At 36.2% G+C, this 20436-nt stretch overlaps 1 protein-coding gene across 4 annotated transcripts in view; it reads left to right on the forward strand.

Moving 5' to 3' along the window:
• LOC148653797 (glutamate receptor 3) overlaps positions 1–20436 on the forward strand; it is a 137468-nt gene that overhangs the window by 21637 nt on the left and 95395 nt on the right. The gene's annotated exons all lie outside the window — the stretch shown is intronic.

Raw genomic sequence — 20436 nt, forward strand, 5'->3', positions numbered from 1 at the left:
GCTCGAGCTGTTTTGCAAGGAAGAATGGGCAAGAATTTCAGTCTCTCGATGTGCAAAACTGATAGAGACATACCCCAAGCGACTTGCAGCTGTAATCGCAGCAAAAGGTGGCTCTACAAAGTATTAACGCAAGGGGGCCGAATAATTTTGCACGCCCCACTTTTCATTTTTTTATTAGTTAAAAAAGTTTCAAAAATCCAATAGATTTCGTTCCACTTCACAATTGTGTCCCACTTGTTGGTGATTCTTCACATAAAATAAAAAAATTATATCTTTGTTTGAAGCCTGAAATGTGGCAAAAGGTTGAAAAGTTCAAGGGGGCCGAATACTTTCGCAAGGCACTGTAAATGATCCACCCTGTCAGTTAAACCCAGGGTTTGATTAGGTCCAATACAAACACAATTAGAAAGGTATGTTTAAAAACATTAATTGAAAACATTGTATTGGTGATATTTTGATTTAGAATGGTGCTTAACTCCAGCCCAATAAAATAAAAAAAGCAATTACCAGGATACCTGTAAATAATAATAAATATAATGAAATAACTCGCATTTTTTAATTGTTTTTAAATTAACATTTCATCACACTGCTTCTTTTTAGCTTCAAGGGTTACAGATTGAAATTTAAACAAAGGAAAAAGTACATTCAATGTTTTTAAGACCACACAGACCAGATGGATCTTAACACCAGAAAAAAACAGCGGTTACCAGGATACCTGTAATTTAAAAATTGCTTTCAAAAATCTGTTTTTGTTATATCATCCTTTGTAAAGATAAAAATGGAAAAGGCTGGAAGTCATGGATGTGTAAGTGTAAATAATACCTTAATTTTAAGTTTTTCTCTCAGAATATGTAATCCAAATATCAGACTAACCTTGGACCAAATTTATGTATGAAAATAGTCTTTTTTCATTTTTTCAGTATTCAAAAATGATGCTTTTATTTTTTACCTGGGAATGTTTTTCCATAATATAGGTATGTGTTCTTAAAGCAGTGACTGTCTTTTTAACATTAAAATGTTTATATCTTAAGTAAAACTCATTACATTTATTTGTATTCATGAATTGTCATAGCAATGTAAATATGTAAATATTTATATAATTGTAGTTTGCAGAATTTTGTTTTTGATTTTAATCCTAGGAAGAACAGTTTATTGCATCATTATATTGAATATTCCTCTTCCCATGTGAAGTTGGTTGAATTTGCAAAGTTCCTAAATCCTTGCTTATTATGTACAAACATAGTAAAGGAAATTGTTCATGACTGGTTATTTTTAGAACAATATTTGTTATTTTTTCTCTGTTTTTCTTCTAATTAATACTGCCTCAAATTAGTCACAGTTTGTGAATCAGTTACTGCTCATTTTTAGAAAAATGGCTTTATTGTATAAACTCAACCCCAAAAGCAGTTCTTATGTTGCTATCTCTGGGATTATCTGTTTAATTGTATTGAAATTAAAACAGGCAGAAATGATTTCATGCACAAACTGAACGGCAAAGGAAATTTAGTAATTTTCTCTGCCTGAATCCTTGCCTGAAGAGTTTTTTTGATACATCTCATTGGGACCACATTTAATCAACAGCAGCTTATGAAAGAATAACTGCAGCATACTGTACACTGCTCTTTTCTGGCAAATATTATTTATTCTGGCATTACCAAGTATTGTGAAGAGTTATTTTAGAATACTGAGCCAGTGTTTTTATTGTTTTTGTTCTATATGCAGTGCCTTGCAAAAGTATTCAGACCCTTTCTGTGATGTCCCGTTTTGTGAAATTATAAAATAATAGTACACAATTTTTTAAGTGTTTTATTTGGAACTTCAATGTTCCAACCAGAGGCTTGTAAAGATAACACAAGGTGCAGTAAACGCCTGAAAATCCTAAGCTATCATGATTTCATAGGAATTCTGACCCGTTAACTCAATATTTCGAGGAGACACTTTTGGCAGCAGATACAGCCATGTCTTTTTGAGAAATTCTTTACCAAGTTTGCACAGTGACTTGGATTTGTCCATTCTTCTTAGCCGATTTGCTCAAGCTCTCTCAAGTGGCTAGGGCGTCACTTGTGGACAGCAGTTTTCAAGTCTTTCCACAGATTGTCAGTAGAATTCAAGTCAGCACTTTAATTGGGCTGCTCAAGGATATTCACTTTCTTCTTGTTAAGGCTGTCCAATATAGCTGTGGCCTTGTGCTTTGGATCATTGGCTTGCTGAAAGGTGAATTTACACCCCAATGGCAGATTGAAAGGGATTTTTCTCCGTTGGAAGGTTGTGTGATTTACTTTCCATTTTTTGATGATTGAGCAGACTATGTTCACAGGGATATTCAGAGACTTTTAAATTTTTTATACACATCACTTGATTTGTGTTTTTCAATTACTTTAACCCCGACTTGCTTTGAAAACTTCGTGCTTGAGCCTTTGCTTGAAATTCCCGGCCTGGTCAGTTAATCTTACAGGTTGTTATTCTGAAATCATGAGAACCACTGTTACTGTACACAGATAGAGGCCACTCAAGTAACTGTGTAGATCATTCAGGTAATTGTGTGCACTTTGTGGTTGCAAAAGGTGTGAATCCTAATGCAATCATCACTTTTCCATTTTTTAAAAAGAATTCTCAGTTTTCTTCTTTTCGTTTCTTTGCTTTGTATGAGGTAGTAATACCTATTAATTGCTACTCCAAAGAATCATGGCTGCAAAATGTAAAGCAAACTAAATCTAAAAGAGGATAAATGATTTTGCAGGGAGTTGTAAAAATCTATGAGCATATGTGATATAAAATATGTTTGAAATATTTCATGTAACAAAAGTATAAAGAAACAGAATGATAAAAAGCAACTGTTAATTTCCATGTATTTCTTGAACGGTGGCAAAGTAGCACCAAGGTGGCTAGGAAACGTGTTCTTTACTCACGTTTGCGTAGAACTTAAAAAATTATGCATAGTCTCGTGTAATTCAAAATGATGCCATTTTTCAGTTTTAAATGCACCTCCCGATGTTTTCATTGGTATCGTTTGGTTCATGTTTCCTGTTTTGATGCAGAAGAAGTCCAAATGGTTGATTTTGTCAATGCCTTTGAGTACTCTGAATATTTTAATCAGGCCACATAATAAGCCTTTCTGTTTAAAACTAAAAGGATTCAGTTCTCTTAGCCTGTTAGTGTAGGACATTCTTTTCTTCTGGGAATGTATATGACTGCTGTTCCCTGGACTGATTCCAGAGCAGCAGCATGTTTTTTTGTAACACAGAGCCGAAAATTGTGCACAATATTCTAAATATTCTAAATGTAGTCTTAGAAGTGCCTTTTACAATTTTACAATTGTGCAGTCTTATGAAAAAATGCAACATAATTACTTTATTGCAAAGGCCAGTGCAAGTGGACATTAACAAATAAGTTAAATTCTATTAATAAAATTCACTGGAGGGCTCCTGGATACATTTTTAAGCTACTGCTGTTATAGATGGTAGAGGCGGTAATTTAATTTTGAAAACGTCTCATGCAATCCCAGGATTTTTGTCATGGGCCACAACTAGGTAGGGGCTGTATGCTTAATGATTTATATTATATTATTTTATTTACAAATGTGAAAAAAATAATTCGCTTTGCAAAACAGGCTGTTGCATGTAGAGAACATTAACTGATTGTCCCCCTCCCTACTGAATTTGAGATTCTGGAAGCAAAGTCCTAAATCTATCTCCTAGGTCATCAAGGGTAAAAAATATTAGTTTTTAATAATCACACTGCGATTATCACTCAGCACTTTGAAGCTTCTTTGCTTTCCTGCCTGATCCTATTGGGGTATTGTTATTCAGTTTCAGTTGTACCAGTAGGGTCCAGTTCTCATGAGAAATTCTAACATAACCATTAGCCTAAGGATCTAACGTTTTTACAGTACTAGAAGAAATGCACATAATCAATGACACAATTAAATTACAAATATTCTGAGACAAATCCATACATTTTCCTAATGAATGATTTATACATATACATACTTTATGTTACTATTTGTGGGTGATATGTAGAAGAATATGTAATAGGTTTATTCCATGCTGAAAAGAGAAGAAAAAAAACACAACATTTCGGCTGTGGAGCCTTCTTCAGGCTCCATGGCCGAGATGTGTTTTCTTTCTGAAATAAACCTATTACTTGTTCCTTTGTAGCCTACGCATGCTGACGCAGCTACCCACCTGAACTACTATAGAAGTATATGGCTGTTTAAATAAGAAATAGCAGGCTTCAAGCTCCAAAGGATAGTTGTGTAATATTAAATACATTATTTGATGTGATCTGCCATGTGCCATGTCCTTTTTTCTACAGTTTGAAATCATTAATTACTTGTCTTATTATACTTACCTAATATGGCATCAGTGATTCTTTTATGACCAGGCTCTCCAGCAACAACTCTTGCACCTGCGCAGGAGAGAACGAGCCACATAGACAGGCTCTTCCAATATTTCCACCTGCAGAGCCATTTGTCATTTGACACATTGCAAGCTTACAGCGCCAGACAGGAGAGTTAGTGCCAGCTGGAGAAGCAGTATGTCTCTGATGCCACTGAAAACCTGCTGTCACCCAGCAAGTCATAGGAATCACTGTTGCCATAAAAGTCAAGGAAGCCCTGGCCAACAAATCACAACCCAGTTCCAACCTGTACTCTAAGGAAGCACTTTTGATGGTGGAACCACTTGGGAGCCCAGTGATATACACTGTGTACAGTAATAAAACAACTGTGTCTGCAAAAAGTGTTCTGTTGGAAGAAAGGTGCACAAAAAATAGGTTTACATTTTAATCATTTATGCCTTAGTCATATACTGTAGATCTTTTATAATCATATGTAGAGCAAGCGGTGCTGTACCAGGAACATGTATTATTATTTTCTGCACAGTAAAATTGATTTGAAAATACAGACAATACCTATTGCTGAAAAGTGGGCAGGTGAGAGAAAAATCAAGCTAGTGGGATTTTTTTTTACTTTAAGCCAAAGAACATATCATTTTAGAAAATCTGTACAGTAGACAGCAGATTCTTTTCATACTCAGTTCAAACCCTATTTCACATCGGTCCATCAGATCATAAACCTCTTTGCCCCCTTTCTTGTGTTCCAACAAACATAGCAATCAGCATTTCACCTTAAATAATAACAAACTTTATTCAGAAATGAACAAACCATTTTATCTCCAGATTGCTATCCTTAAGATGATTTATTTAGTATCCACACATTTTCCTACTTTGACTGTTATGGGTAAAGACAGCCCAGAACAAAAAACAAGATTAAAAATCCAGACTGCTCCTCTGGTTTAGAAAATGGGAATATCCCGTTGATCCCTATTATCTGTCTTTAAAAGGAAGTTCACAGTTTTAATAAAAAAACATTATATTGCAATGGACAGTGTGATTTTTTTTTCTGGATCAGCACCATTGCAATGGACAAGTTAAGGTCTTTTGATGCAATCTTAATGTATTAGAAATAGCCCCAGCAGATTTATTAGAATGGTGCTGAAATGTGTGTGAAAGAAAATATATGGCAAAATGTACAAGAACTATAAATTATTATTATTATTAAACCTATATTGTAACTGTTGTTATTAAAACTAAAAGCAGCCCTTTAGAAAAGAACGTTATTCAACATTTTTTTCCTTTTAAAATTTGAACTCAAACCTGATAAAAAAAGCCTGAGCACAATTTTTCTCTCTGCTTCTTGAAAAGCTACAGTACCATAATGTTTGATGTCACCCCTTATGCTCTTCTTACATGGCTGCATGGTGACTATGATTTATGTTGACTAATTCTAAGTGACAGTTCATGGTGGTTGAGCCATTGAAGTCTTACAACCTTATGCAACAAGCTCTCAATGCAGCATGGAAAACAATATCCTAAGCAGCTTTATAATAAATCACAAAACATTAATTGAAAGCAGTCTTTCATTGCACATCAAACAAAGTCAAGAGTTGATGCTGCCTGTTCAGTAGCTAAATTTTCAGGGCAACACTATCTCTGCACATTCAGAGGAAACACTACAGTGCATTTCTGAATGTCATGAACGTGCTTTTTAGCAATCCTTTTACATGGATCAGAGCTTCAAGCACAGAAAGGCCAATGAAAATAGAAATGCACAAATCTGCATGAACAGCAATTATATAGAGCTTGAGTATATTTGAGATGACACAATGATTTCCTATTTTATTTGATACAATATCTGTCTGTAGAATAAATTAAACTTCATATTTAAAATTACTCCTTGTTGTGAAAAAATGGAGACATAAAAACTAAAGGTTGGGTACTTTGAAACTGAAGTACATAAATCTATACTTCCTCTTATTAAACTTTCCGAACACAGATGTAATTTTACTGCATAGCAGAATTAGAATTAAATGTTCAAAAAAGAGTTTGAATAATCTTTCTGTTGCCTTGAGCAAACAATAGTCCTGGCACAGTAAGTCATTAGGAATATGATTGAGACATGACTATGATAAGCAGTATGCCTTTTAATAAGCAGAATGGTGAAAAGAAGCATTATTTTCCAACATTTATCAGGACAGCATAAATTGGGTGCACCTTTGACACATACATTGATGGAAAGACATTTGAACTCAAGACCTTAGCTATAGGTCACCTTTCACTCAATCTGAGGTTGACCAATCAACCTGCTGGGTGAAGAAAACGAACACTACATCTGTTGACATTATACCCAATCACCAACCGTAATAACTTGATTTAAAAGGTTCTGCACAACAATGGAAATGATGATCTTTCTGTCTTTCTCAATACCTGGCAAACTGACAAGCTTATTTACCACATGACTATGACTGGTAGAGCTTTAAGTAAACAAACGTAGGTTCAAGAATCAGGTTGAGAAAGTAAGTCTGTACATAAAACAGCATTCAGCTCCAGGCATTCTCTGTACCAAGAGAAGACTGGGGGCAATCTCTTCCAGTAGTAATTTTGCCTGATAAACAAAATGAATACATTTGGACTCCTTACAATACCTAGATATTGACTCAGTGTAGCAGCTACAACCAGTCCATAATAACTGTCTTAAGTTTCTCCCTAGTGGAAGAAAGTGGAATTCTTTCATTTCTATGAAAGCCAAACTCAGCATGATGTTAGCAAGGAATCTTCCTTTTCCCTGTGCCATTAGACGTCCATAGCACAGAGCCAGTAGAAAATGACAAATCCAATGTCAGTTTTGACTCCCTGTGGGACTTTCATACGCTCCAAATAAAACGCTTGACCATTTTCCATCATTAAAAAATTTGATGTTCACATCAAAAACCTAAAAAATTAAACTATTATTACAAAGACTTTGATATGGTTTAGTTTGTGACGGATACTAAATATTTTCTTGTCTTTGACTGTATGAATGTGGAAATAATTAAGTTAGAATGATTTAAATTATGAGGTTGATCACAGGTGTTATAGTAAATTTATTTGTGACTCCCAATTGCGTGATTAGTCATTTGAATCATGGCGGTTTGATTCATGTATGTCTTCAATTTTGTATTAACTTGTTTTGCACATTTGCAGCATGTGCACTTTGAATCAGTGTCCATACATTGCTTTTTGTTTTTTGTATTGATTTTAGGAGCCATAAAAACTACTGTTGCAATTTAATGTTCCAATATCTCATCGGTCCAATAAATTCACACTATCATATCACTGCATTAAATAAAAAAAAATGTATAGTATCAAGCTCATTACTCATTGTAAAGGTTTTGAATAATCAATATTGAAATACAATGCAAATACATTTTATTGAATCCCTTGTTAACATGAATGACCATAAAACTACTTCCCTCATAGTACTTGCATCTTAAATGCACATATACTATACCTTAATACTTCTGCCAAATGACTATTCCCACTGACCCTGTGTGGTTAAGTCATTAATTTGAATGGGATAACTAACTGCTCACTGCTCCTGCACATATAATAATAATAATAATAATTGCTTACACTTATATAGCGCTTTTCTGGACACTCCACTCAAAGCGCTTTACAGGTAATGGGGACTCCCCTCCACCACCACCAATGTGCAGCATCCACCTGGATGATGCGACGGCAGCCATAGTGCACCAGAACGCTCACCACACATTAGCTATCAGTGGGGAGGAGAGCAGAGTAATGTAGCCAATTCATAGAGGGGGATTATTAGGAGGCCATGATTAGTAAGGGCCAATTGGAAATTTGGCCAGGACACCGGGGTTACACCCCTACTCTTTTCGAGAAGCGCCCTGGGATTTTTAATGACCACAGAGAGTCAGGACCTCGGTTTTACGTCTCATCCGAAGGACGGCGCCTGTTTACAGTATAGTGTCCCCGTCACTATACTGGGGCATTAGGACCCACATGGACCGCAGGATGAGCGCCCCCCGCTGGCCCCACTAACACCTCTTCCAGCAGCAACCTTAGTTTTTCCCAGGAGGTCTCCCATCCAGGTACTGACCAGGCTCACACCTGCTGAGCTTCAGTGGGTTGCCAGTTGTGAGTTGCAGGGTGATATGGCTGCTGATACATACATAATACATAGTGTATTACTAGGAGCAATACTGGACACTAAATATATACCGATAGAGGCATTGAGTTGGTAAAAGCTCAGCTGTTGGTGATTTTATACATTTAGTATTTTTATGAAGGGAGCATATTAAATAATTTATATAATGTGAAATATATCTCTTTTGTACATGTAAGCATTACAATATGCTAGTTCTAACAGAATGGAATTTCACAGAGGTGTATGTAGAATGTTATGAAAACCTTGAGCGTTTACTGTCCTCCTCATCATACTTGCTGTCTCATGAACACACTTAATACTATTTCTGTGGCCTTTGATGTAATTGAATTTTTAGAAATCTTTTTTTTTAATTACCATGTGGTATGGTACAAATAATATTTTAGGCTCACAGTTACTGTACTGTAGGTGGTCTCCTTCCCTGTCATGTTTTCACCACTGACTGCCTGCCTGTCATGCCCCCCTCCCTCCATTCCAATTGATTTCTTTATGTAGCATGTCCCATTATTTAACACAAGAATAAAGATTACCATGAGAAAAGAGATTACAAAGATATATATTCTATAGAAAAGATAACTTACTGCTTGAAAATGACCCTTTTCTATGACATAATAAGGATGTAATTTCAACCACTTTACGGTAAAGTACATATTCCTTCCTTTCTCTGCCCTTTCTTTTTATTACACATTTCACTCCTGGAAAACTTCAATACATTTAAAGACATGGCTTATTAAAATAGAACCTTGGACTGTAAACTGAAGTGTCTATTGTTTCCAAGCTTTTCCACTTCTGATAATAATGTGGCTTGAATCTTTTGCCACAATGGTCATATCAGTTTGCTTAGTGGATTTTTAGACTCTATTATCATAGAGGGTCTTATATTGACAGCAGTTTAGTAAACCACAGATCTTTATACAATAACATCATAAGCATGACGCACCAGTCAATTACAGTAATTTTCTCCAAAGTGTTCCCCTCTTGCTTTTTAAAATTACTTTACCTATTGAGCTTACCACGATGTACTGTCCCTTTTGGTTTACAAAATGTAACAATGTACTGCATATAATTCTTCAAGTAGTATTTTTTCATGTGTCAGGAATGAAGCTGAAAAATGAATGAATTCCCTTGACTGGAAGTGGCTTTTCGCTGCTTATTTTAACAGCTATCAATATAGGCTATTGCAATCATTCTTTAAAATCAACATGCAAAAGCTGTAGCTGGACGTTGTGTTTGATCATAGAGTGAAATGTTATGGAATAATTTTGTCATCCTAAAAATTGCTTAGAGGCAGGTGGTGGTCTCTTATTCATGCCGTCTGACTGCCACTTTGCCATGATGGTTTTTTTTCAGTTTTGTTGAAGAACAGGAAGTTAACCCTGGGCTGAAATGATAACAAATTCTTTGCAGCTGTAGCCCGAAAAGATGGTTTGAACTATTTCCATGCAAAGTCCTCTTGTGGAATGCTTCCCTCAGATGTTCTTGCCCTTGGGGGTCGGAAATGTTCCCAAAATCTATGAAATGTATAGAATTGGTGGCAAGACAGTTTAGCACTCTATTTTTTTTTTACTCTTGTGTTTATTGCATTTAGTTCTTGAGCTTCTGAATAGACATCTTTGCTCTAGTGATGGAAAGTAAAATGCTGTGTTGTGGAGTTCCATTGTCTGTCTTGCTAATGATGTTCATTGACTTATTGGCTTACTACTTTTTTGTTTAATCACACAGCATGAGATTTTTATTCACAGAAAGTGGAGATTTATTGTATGTGAAGCTTAATTTGAAGAAGGATTTTCTCTTTTTCCTTTTGGCTCAGTGTCACTGAGAACCACCTCTTTGCTCCAGAGCTTAAAACAATTTTCTGCTCATTTCCTGTGACTGCTTTCAGCCCTTGAGACAGGTATCCACACAGGGCACAGCTCTCCTTTGGGGGTATGTTTGCTCATCCTACCACCCATGAGGCATCCAGAGCATACAATAAAATAACTCAACCATGCAGTGCCCTTTCAGATTATAGAGTATGTGATGCTCTGCCTAAGCAATGTGGCACTTCTAGTGGGGACAATGGCCTACCCACTCACAAGGAAAACGCCTGAGTCTTGCTGTTCTCTATGTGGTGTCCATGGCTGTCCACCTTGAAGGGGTTAAGAAGCACAAAGTATCAGAAAAAGACTTGAAAATGTCTTGTTTGGTAAACTTGTTTTAATCCTAGATAAAGCAGCACTCACCTGTCTATTAACAAAATTATATATTTGTAAATTGATTTACCTACACCACTAAGACACATAAGCTTCAACCTTCCAGTGCCACAGTAACTGTGTCAGCAGCTGAAACACCTGACTGAGTTGTTCTGCAAGCTAATCTCTCCTTTAATATACAGGTATGCTTCCTTAATTTGCCTTATGTGGCTAAAAAAAAACTTATATGTTTAGAGATCTGTGTCAGGAAACTGTATCTTGAAGCCACATAAGAGAAGTGTCTATTGGGCAAACCTCTCATGGATTCCTGATGTCACTGTGGTTGTACTACTACTAGTGGCAACTTACCACTGAATTTAATGAGATGTCGGGAGAGAGGAAAAAAACATTGCAGATGTAACAATCATGGAGAAGTCAGTTTCATCAAGTTCAGGAGTTCTAATTGGATAAGCTATAGAACACTTGCTAAAGGTAAGGTAAGGCAAGGTTTCCCAGAAGAGAGGCTTTCTCTTTACAAACAGAACTTTAAAAAGTCTCTTTTGATATTAAATGCATCATTCATTTGTACTTATTGTTTTATCATTCCAGACATACTTGCCAGAGCTGTAAAAGGCAACCTAGAAAGCTTCATTTTGATTCATGCCTGTAATCAACCAGACAATGCTCTTCCCAATACAAGGCAGGATCAGGGTTTCACTGATGCAGGCTATGAATTCAGATGTATAATTTCATTAGTGCTAAAGCGACTGGAGGATTCTTTTTAACCTTCAAACCAAGGATATTATTATTATATGCTATCATTTCAGTGTGCAGTCTTATAGTCATTTTTTCCATGATAGTAAAATGCCATACATTAGCACAGGAGCAGCCCTGGAGGAAAATAACAACAAGTCATGAAGAATTAATTTCAGCCTCCTGGCAACTGGGACATTGGAGTAACCACTGGCTTACTCAGCAGGGGTTCTCAGAGTCTGATTAATATATACTCAAGAACAAGTCTAAAAACTCTTATATTTTCCTCAGTGAATTCCCAGAAAAAGTGGTACCTCTTGTTTTAATTGTTTTACTGAATGAGAATAACAACACAGGGTATTTCGGTTGAAGATAAAGGCAGAATTGTAGACCAATAGATGTGATGCTTATCTGTCTGATTATGTGTGCTTACTCAGACGTTATATATTTTTCAGTTCAGAAGGATGTGGTACACCACGGGCATCTTAACATACAAAACAAACATACTGTATTAGAAACTGGAACACTGACTAAATTAACCTACAGTATATTTCAAGCTTAAGAAGCAGAATACCATCACTAATGTATGGCTACCAGATGATGTTAATAAATATTTAAAAATGATAATTGTATTTTTACGTTTACGTAAAACAGTAAAAAATAATACGATTTGAAGTGGTATTGAATGGAATGCAATAACCACCAATATTATTTTACATTATTTGAACCTCTGATATTTTGGAGGATTTATTGTATGTAACATAACTGAATAAGATTATATTTATTTGTTAACATTTGTATTGCAGGAAGGGAATCCATTTAGGTACTTTGTTTGGTTTTAAATCTGTATACAGTGCCACTGTATATGTATAATATACATGCTACTTATATCACTATAAATCACTTATATACTGTACCAAGCATATAAATATCACTATATTTCAGTCGGATAAAAGCCCAGAGCATTTGGATTGGAGGAAGAATTGACTGGCAACTGTGCTGGGGTCCTGCTGGTAAATCCCTTCTTGGCAGTATATACTTTACTGCAAACTTTAACAGGAAATATAAGCTTTCTGATTTTGCAGTAAAAATGAACATACAGTATAAAAAGTTTAATAATACTAGGCTAGGGAAGATTTACTATGCTAATTCAAGTTTAGTTGTAACTTTTCATACCTGAATCTATGAACCTTAGCACCTTAGCACATTATGCTCAGAAGTTTCCCATCTACTATTACCATACGAATCATAGAACAGCTTACTGTAACATATTGCAAGCAAAAACCTTCAGCTTTGCAACAGTACTAATTCCTGAAAATCAAAATACAGACTGCAGTTTATGACAGAAATAGTTAAAACATGTTTCTGACCCCAATGGAGGGATCATTTTGTAGGATGGACATTTTTCTGACCGCCCCATCATCTCATATCGCCGACCACCTAATCTGCGCAACCTTCTTGTTCACAGCTCCCTTGACCGCCCTTAGCAACCATCCACACCAGGCACTCCCTTGCAACAGACCTCGCTGTATAACCTGCAAGTACACATCTAACACCACACTCATTCAAAGGCCCCTCAGGACAATTCCGGATCACCCAGATGGCATCTTGTACCTCCAGCAACCTTATTTACTGTATCTTTTGCAGTAAATGCCCAGCCATCTACATTGGTGAAACAGGAAGGAGACTCGGAGACCGCTTCAGAGAACATGTTAGGGCTGTGAAGATTAAAGATCTCTCCAAGCCCATTGTTTCTCATTTCACCTCTGATGGCCATGACCACTCTAATCTCTCCGTCTGTGTTCTCAAAGAACTCATCCATCAGAAAGACTACAGAAACCAAAATTATCCTGCAGCTAGGATCACACCTTCCCCCTTCTCTTTACGACAGACTACTTTTCTTCTAAATTTTCTCCATTCATTTAGAGGTTTCATTTCACACCTCTCTACATCTATTCTGACTTCACACCTCTTGATTGGCCTCTCTTTCTGTCCCCTGCTCCCGCCTCACGCTCCTCCTCTCTCCCAGCCTTTGTTCTCCCGCTACATCACCTTTGCTTACTGCCTTGTCTTTCTCATACCTGAAGAAGGCTCCACGGCCGAAACGTTGTGTTTTCTTTCTTCTTTTTTTCAGCATGGAATAAACCTATTACTTGTTCCTTTGCAGCCTACACATGCTGACAGTTACCCACCCTCTTCTTTTTTATTCTTCTTTATACAGTATGTTCTTCTATATATGTTTTTGCATATTTTCAGATTTTTAATTTCTGAAACAAAAGATAAAAATAAATGAAAATACATGTAACACCTGCTCTTATACATGTGAGTAAACAATACCCTGTGGATTTAGAAATTAAATGCTAATTATAGATTAGAGAACTGTCTATATATAGTGTCTATAATAATTTATATAATTAGAACTTTAAATACTGATTGTTTTCCTGCTGGTATCATGTGTGTCGTATTAATCATCACATGCAACTAATAAAATAAAATAAAAATTATTAGATCCTCAGCCACAATTAATTACCAAGTTGACAATGAGATTCCAGTGCTTAGATCCAAATGGAAATTCGATAGAAAAAAGAAACTGTAATAACTATTTTCTCACAGCTGAGAATCTACCAATTGATTCACAGCTCAAGCTGAGCGAAAGATATCAGAAACAGGGCTGCAGTGAGCCAAAACCTTAGGATCTGTGTTGTAAGTAAAGGATTAGCCACAGCAAGCTTTCAAAGAACAGGAAGATACCCAGAAGGCAAAACGCTATTCATGAAATATAAATCAAAGGTAGAGCCTTAAAACTAAATTAAATCTGAGAACCACAAAGTTCATATGGTACTAACACACACTTAAAAATTTTCCAGATTCCAAGACAATTTTTGCATAGCATAATGTACAGTAGTTGAGAAATGTGACAAGTACGCAAGGCACAGTAATTCATACTTGTTATTTGTGTTTTTTGTGCTGCTGTTTTGTTTTCAAATTGAAATTGACACATTTTCACTGCAGAGTTTTAATATATTAAAATGTTTTAGACTAATAGTTTCAAATAAAAATCATTTTAACTTCATCCTAGTAATCGACAGATTGTGGCCATGCCTTCAGTGATGTTTTTTAATGTTAATTTACCACATGTGTAGTCTTTCATGTTAAGGATTTTTTCTACATTAAACGAATTTCACCTTTTTTTTAATCCAAAGATTATGAAACATTATATGACATTATATTATATGGTTTCAACAAATATATCTACATTTGTTTTAATTAATACCATCACAGAGGACAATCTTTTGTTGTTTCCAAATCTCCTAGTTTGTTGATAGTGCTTACTGTGGCAAGCTGTACTGCATTTAATCACTTTAACCAATTTCATTGTTTAGGTATTCTAAAATATTCCAAAATGTGTAAGAAGCAACACTGCACAATAATACAGAATATATATTTGTACAGTATATTGTTTACATTCAGTATACTGTATGTAATAGGGCTAGATTAATCAAACCATCAAATAGCTTTTAAAATGTGTATCTCATAGAAAACTCTGTAAAGAACCTTATTTCATAGACCAAAACACATGAATATTCATACTGTATTAAATAATATTTGTTGCACAACCTTCTCCACATACTCAAAGTAAAAAGACAAAAACGTAAATGAATAATATGAAAGAAAAGTCATGATTGTATTACTATTCAAACCCTTTGCTGTGCCAGAGCTAAATTAATTTAGGTGCACCAAATTACCTTAATGAGGCTCACATCTGTGTGCAGTGATAGTGAATCACATAATTTAAAGATACATATGCCAATCTTTGCTAAGCCCCTTAGTCAGATAGTGAATCTCAAGGAAAAACTCCACCATGAAGATCAAGGATCTTTCAAAAAAACTCAAGAATGAAGTTGTATAAAAACACAGATCTGGAGAAGGGTGTAAAACGTATAAAATACCTCTTTTTCATATCTTTTTGGGTATAGTGAGGTTGGTCAGATCATATACTGCCTAGATCTAGCAGTTCTTCCAAATTGAGCAGGGCAATACTCCAACGCACAAGTCTGAAAGTAAGCTGGAGTGGCTTAAGAATAAGAAAATGAATCTTTTTCAGTGGCCCAGTCAAAGTTCTGACTTACATGCTATTGAGTTTCTGTTAAAAGACTTTATGAACTGCTAATAGCAATTACAATCACCTAGCAACCTGGGGGAGCTTGATCAATTCGGCCAAGAACAACGAGCAAAACCAAGCCATTTTACAAGATCTACAGATTTGAACACTTATGCATTTTGCATTTTTCTATTTTTTTTTCTCTTCAGTTTTTGCTGCCATTTATTGTAAATTATACAATAATTATACATAGAAGTCTTCAGATTGAGTATTCAGGTTTTGAATGCAACATTAAGTTTAAAATAATATGTAGGCCTCATTTTGTAATTTCACATAATAGGGCACCATAAGAAGGGTATGAAACTTTTACAAGACTGTATGTGGCTGTGGAGGTAAAATTGCTGGCATTCACTGTAAACAGTGCACTTCTCCAGGCCAGATTTCCGTTAACTCTGAAGGAAGGAGAGCATGTTAACCAAAGACACTGAAATCCCATGATTACACACCCAAGGGGGAAGACAAAAGGGTAGGATACACATTTAGAGCATTTTTCATCATTTGTGCTCAAGCTGCAATCCAGTAGCTTCTTGCAATGAATTCCAAATTAAATTTCCCATTCTGTTTGTTGTTTATACCTTGATTAATGGAACAAGCAAGATGCAGGACAGTGTGCTTTCAAGAGAATTGCAGAACCACTGGGTTTTCATAGAGGTATAGATCATTAAGCCAGAGATGTTTTTCTGAGTGTCTATAGATAGTGACCTTGAATTTGAACACTTTTGGTCAAATTACTACTCTGTGTTAATATTCATTATTCAAATTCTGTATAGAACCTTTGGATTACACAAACTGTTAAGCCATATTTTTAGACCTGGTAACAAATAAAAAGTTTTATTTTTATATAAATCTAAGTGATTTATTGTGAGTTTGCAATGTTGCATTTACAAGGTATTTGTGCACTTTTATAGGGATTTTAACTTTGGTTTCCTGCAGTTTCATGTGGCTTTAACATGCCTTCCTTTACAGACTGTTATGACCCCAATTGTCTAGGGGTAAAGGGGTGTCACATTTAGGATAGTTTTTGGATGCAGGTGAGTTCTGGTGAGGGACTTAGGAAGCGTGATAACAAGGGTTGGTGCAAAAGTGATTATTTTAAGGTGAATAAGTGACTGGTACGTAATAAGACACAATAACACACAGGGGTAGGGAACTAGAGTGGTGCCAAAGAAAAGAAAACAACAAACAAAATGGAGCTGGCTAAGAAAGTGAAGGAAAGCTGACCTAACTACAAAAGAAAACCTGAAACACACGGTCTTCGGCGTCTTCAAACACCCTAGCTAACCTTCACTGACTACCCAAAACCCAAGACAAATGGCACTCACCCATACTAAACTAGTGTGATTAATACAAAATCAAAATGACCTGAAACATACAAAATATACAAAATAATCCTTCGATCTCAGTCCCCAGACTTATCTGTCTTCCCAATTCAAAATGTTCAAGTACCACATTAACTCTTCATTCAAGTTAGCTGGCTGATCCTGTTTGGCCAGGAATCAGTTTTCTGTCTTCATTAAAAACCACATACACCCCTGCACAGGAGCAGCTGGTTTCATAATTACTCACACCTATCATATTCTGTCTACCACAAAGCCCATACACCTGTCTGTTCGTATCATGGTACACCAGCTCCCCACCCACGGTATCTATGCTTCTGAACTCTCACACTCCGTTCTTCACCTCTAGAATCTAGATGCAGACTAGTTGCCCTTTTCCTCATGGCTACTCCAACTACGCAGGGCCTCTCCTATGTGCTCTTTTCTTAAGGTGGAATCTCACTCCCTCTAAATGCCAATTATCTACAGTGCCTACACCCCCCTGGAACTTTTCACATTTTATTGTGTTACAGCATTGATGGATGTATTTAACCGAGAACTTCTGCCACTCATCAACACAAAGTACTCAATAATGTCTAAGTGGGGAAAAAAAAATCCAGACATTTTACTAAATTAATTTTAAAAAAAGAGAGAAAATAATTGAATGCATAAGTTGCACATTTTGACACTGGAATTTTTGCCCATTATTCTTGGCAAAATTGCTCATGCTCCAGCAATTTTTAGTCATTCCACAGATGCTCAGTTGGATTGAGGTCCGGGCTTTGACTGGGCCAATCCAGGACATTAACCTTTTTGGTTTTAATCCACTCCAGTGTGGCTTTTGCTGTATGTTGCAGGTCATTATCCTGTTGGAAGTTGAATCGTCTTCCAAGTCCCAGTGCTCTTGCGCTTTGCAGCATGTTTTCCTACCAGGATTTTTCTATACTTTGCTCCATCAATTTTTCTTCTATCTGAATGGGTTTTCTAGTCCCTGCCGCAGAGAAGCATCCCCAAAGCATAATGCTAGCACTACCATGCTTCACTGTAGGGATGGTGTTCTCAGTGTGATGTGCTGTGTTAGGTTTGTACTAAACATAGCGCTTAGCATTGAGGCCCAAAAGTTCCGTTTTGGTCTTATCAGACCATAGAATCTTCCTCCAAATTGTTGAGTCATGTAAAACACCTCAACTGCATACAGGTGGTCTCCAGTCAAGTAATAATGTGATTTGGAGAAGAGTGTTGGTTACTTCAGAGTTAATTTAGGTGTGTCAAAGCAAGGGGTTGAATACTTATCTTTAATTAATTTAGTAAAACGTCTGGATTTTGTTTACTTTGACATTCTAGAGGACTTTGTGTTGTTTCTTTGATTAAAATATTTATTAGTGAAATAGTCCTATAGTTAAAAGAAATGTTAAGCTTGCATGTATGTAATGAAGTAAGCTACAGATTTGTAGTTTCTGAAGAACCTAGAGCAAGCCAGGCTGAAATATATATGTACATCTTTCTAGGAATGCTAGTGAGCTAGGTTGAAGTTTTCCCAGGGGGCTTCCCTAGAGTACTGTTCACACATGGTAGGACAGACCTTAGGGCAGCCCTAGGGGTGGGTTACTAACAGAAAAAAAGTATGTTCGCTAGGTCTTAGTGATTTGTTTCAACAATTGTTCTGTATCGTGAATGGGTGGGTAAGGGGATGTGAAATGAGATCATCAAAATGAAAGTGCCAATTTCTCATTAGGAGTATCTAATTGAAGAATGTCTAATTGAGGATTAGACAAACAAATGTGTGCATTTCAAGGGTATATGAAAGACATGTGAAAGGAATGCAGTAGAAATACATATACTTCTAATCCCTGTGCATTATTTCCTTTGCATGTCCAGGTATATTTTGTGTTTGACAATGAACTGAAAACATCTTAATGATGTACTGTTAATTTCTGGAAAAGAGATAAATTACAATGTACTGTATATTGTGCTGCTGTAGTACATTGATGATTACAATGAAAAAAAGGCATGCCTTCACACACTTCAGAAACATACTGTTTGTATTTCTCAACAAAATTTAGACTGCATCACACTTTTAAAAGGATGGGAAGATGAGGTGATGAGGTTTCGCAACTCCAGTACTTAGCTGCAAGGTAAAGCTTAATTTGTACTAAGGTAGACGGTTAAGATATCAAACTCAGTTCAGCTGTAATACAATTGTTTGAATTTCAAAAAGAGGAAGACCACACTGTTCACCAACACTCAAATATACCTCTTATCTTTGTCAACTAGCTCTGCAAGGGCTCCATGCATTAATTTTCCAGCTTTAGGCAAACTGAGCATGTACAGTACCACTTTTACTAAAGAGACCTTTGCCCACAGCTTACTGCAATTGTGAAAGAAGCAGCACTTGATTTGTAAATCACAAGGAGATGTAAATCAATTTGAACAGGAGAAAATGGATTGATTCATGGAATGGAAAATGGTTCGAGGGGCAGTGGAGGTACCAGAGCGCTTAACTGAGTCATGTGCATAACCCTTAACATCAGTACAATTCACTTCCAACACACAGCTGATAACATGTTAACAAGGCAACTTAAAAATAAACACATTTTAATTAGTAACTGAAATACCATGATCAGATAGTATTAGGTCTACTGTTTTTTAAACATTTCTACCTGTCATCAGGTATGTAGGTTGATGACTCGGACTGTATGATCTCCCATATATGTACTACTGCCTACTGCCCTGTCTCTCTCACACCTGAAGAAGGCTCCACGGCCGAAACGTTGTGTTCTCTTTCTTCTTTTTTTCAGCATGGAATAAACCTATTACTTGTTCCTTTGCAGCCTACGCATGCTGACGCAGCTACCCACCTGAACATATATGTACTATATATGTAACGCTGTGAGCATGTTAATGGAAATAAGAATCTACACATACTGTAGGTGACACACCAAATACAGTAAAGTGTCGACCAAGCCAAAGGTTGTTAAGTTCAGCTTTCAAACTATCCACAGTGACAGTCTAGGATTGTGAGACAAATCTAGCTTAGCGAGTCAGCCTCTCCCTGCCACCTGCCCAAGTATCCTCTACCCAATATCTGTATCTTAATGTGTTTCAAGTTTCATTGGACACTTCTGGTTGTGTGCTGGGAGCTCCCAGTTAGCTGATAACTATAACTATAACAGTTTGTTTTAACTGATCAGTGTTATTGTAATATAAAGCCAATGCATTAGTACTTTAATTATCATATAAGGAATGGTTACTTATGCCTTTTAACCATACATACTACAGTATATATTGTAGTACATTATGTGATTGTATAGGGGTGGATTTGGTTATGTTAGATTTTGGCTATTCGTGACGGTTCCTGGATAGTAATATTGGAAATGTCCTTTACGTTTTTAACTACAATCTCATAAGGAATCTTGATCACAAGCCTGAGCTAGATATGTTTTTGTTTTCAGGAATGGAAATGTTGTATAATAGAATTTACACGCCTATTAAAGTTAGAAACATTTGATGTGCTTTCCCGTGATTGAA

This window comes from Lepisosteus platostomus, chromosome 10, assembly GCF_059453375.1.
Source record: "Lepisosteus platostomus isolate fLepPlt1 chromosome 10, fLepPlt1.hap1, whole genome shotgun sequence".
Lineage (NCBI taxonomy): Eukaryota > Metazoa > Chordata > Actinopteri > Semionotiformes > Lepisosteidae > Lepisosteus > Lepisosteus platostomus.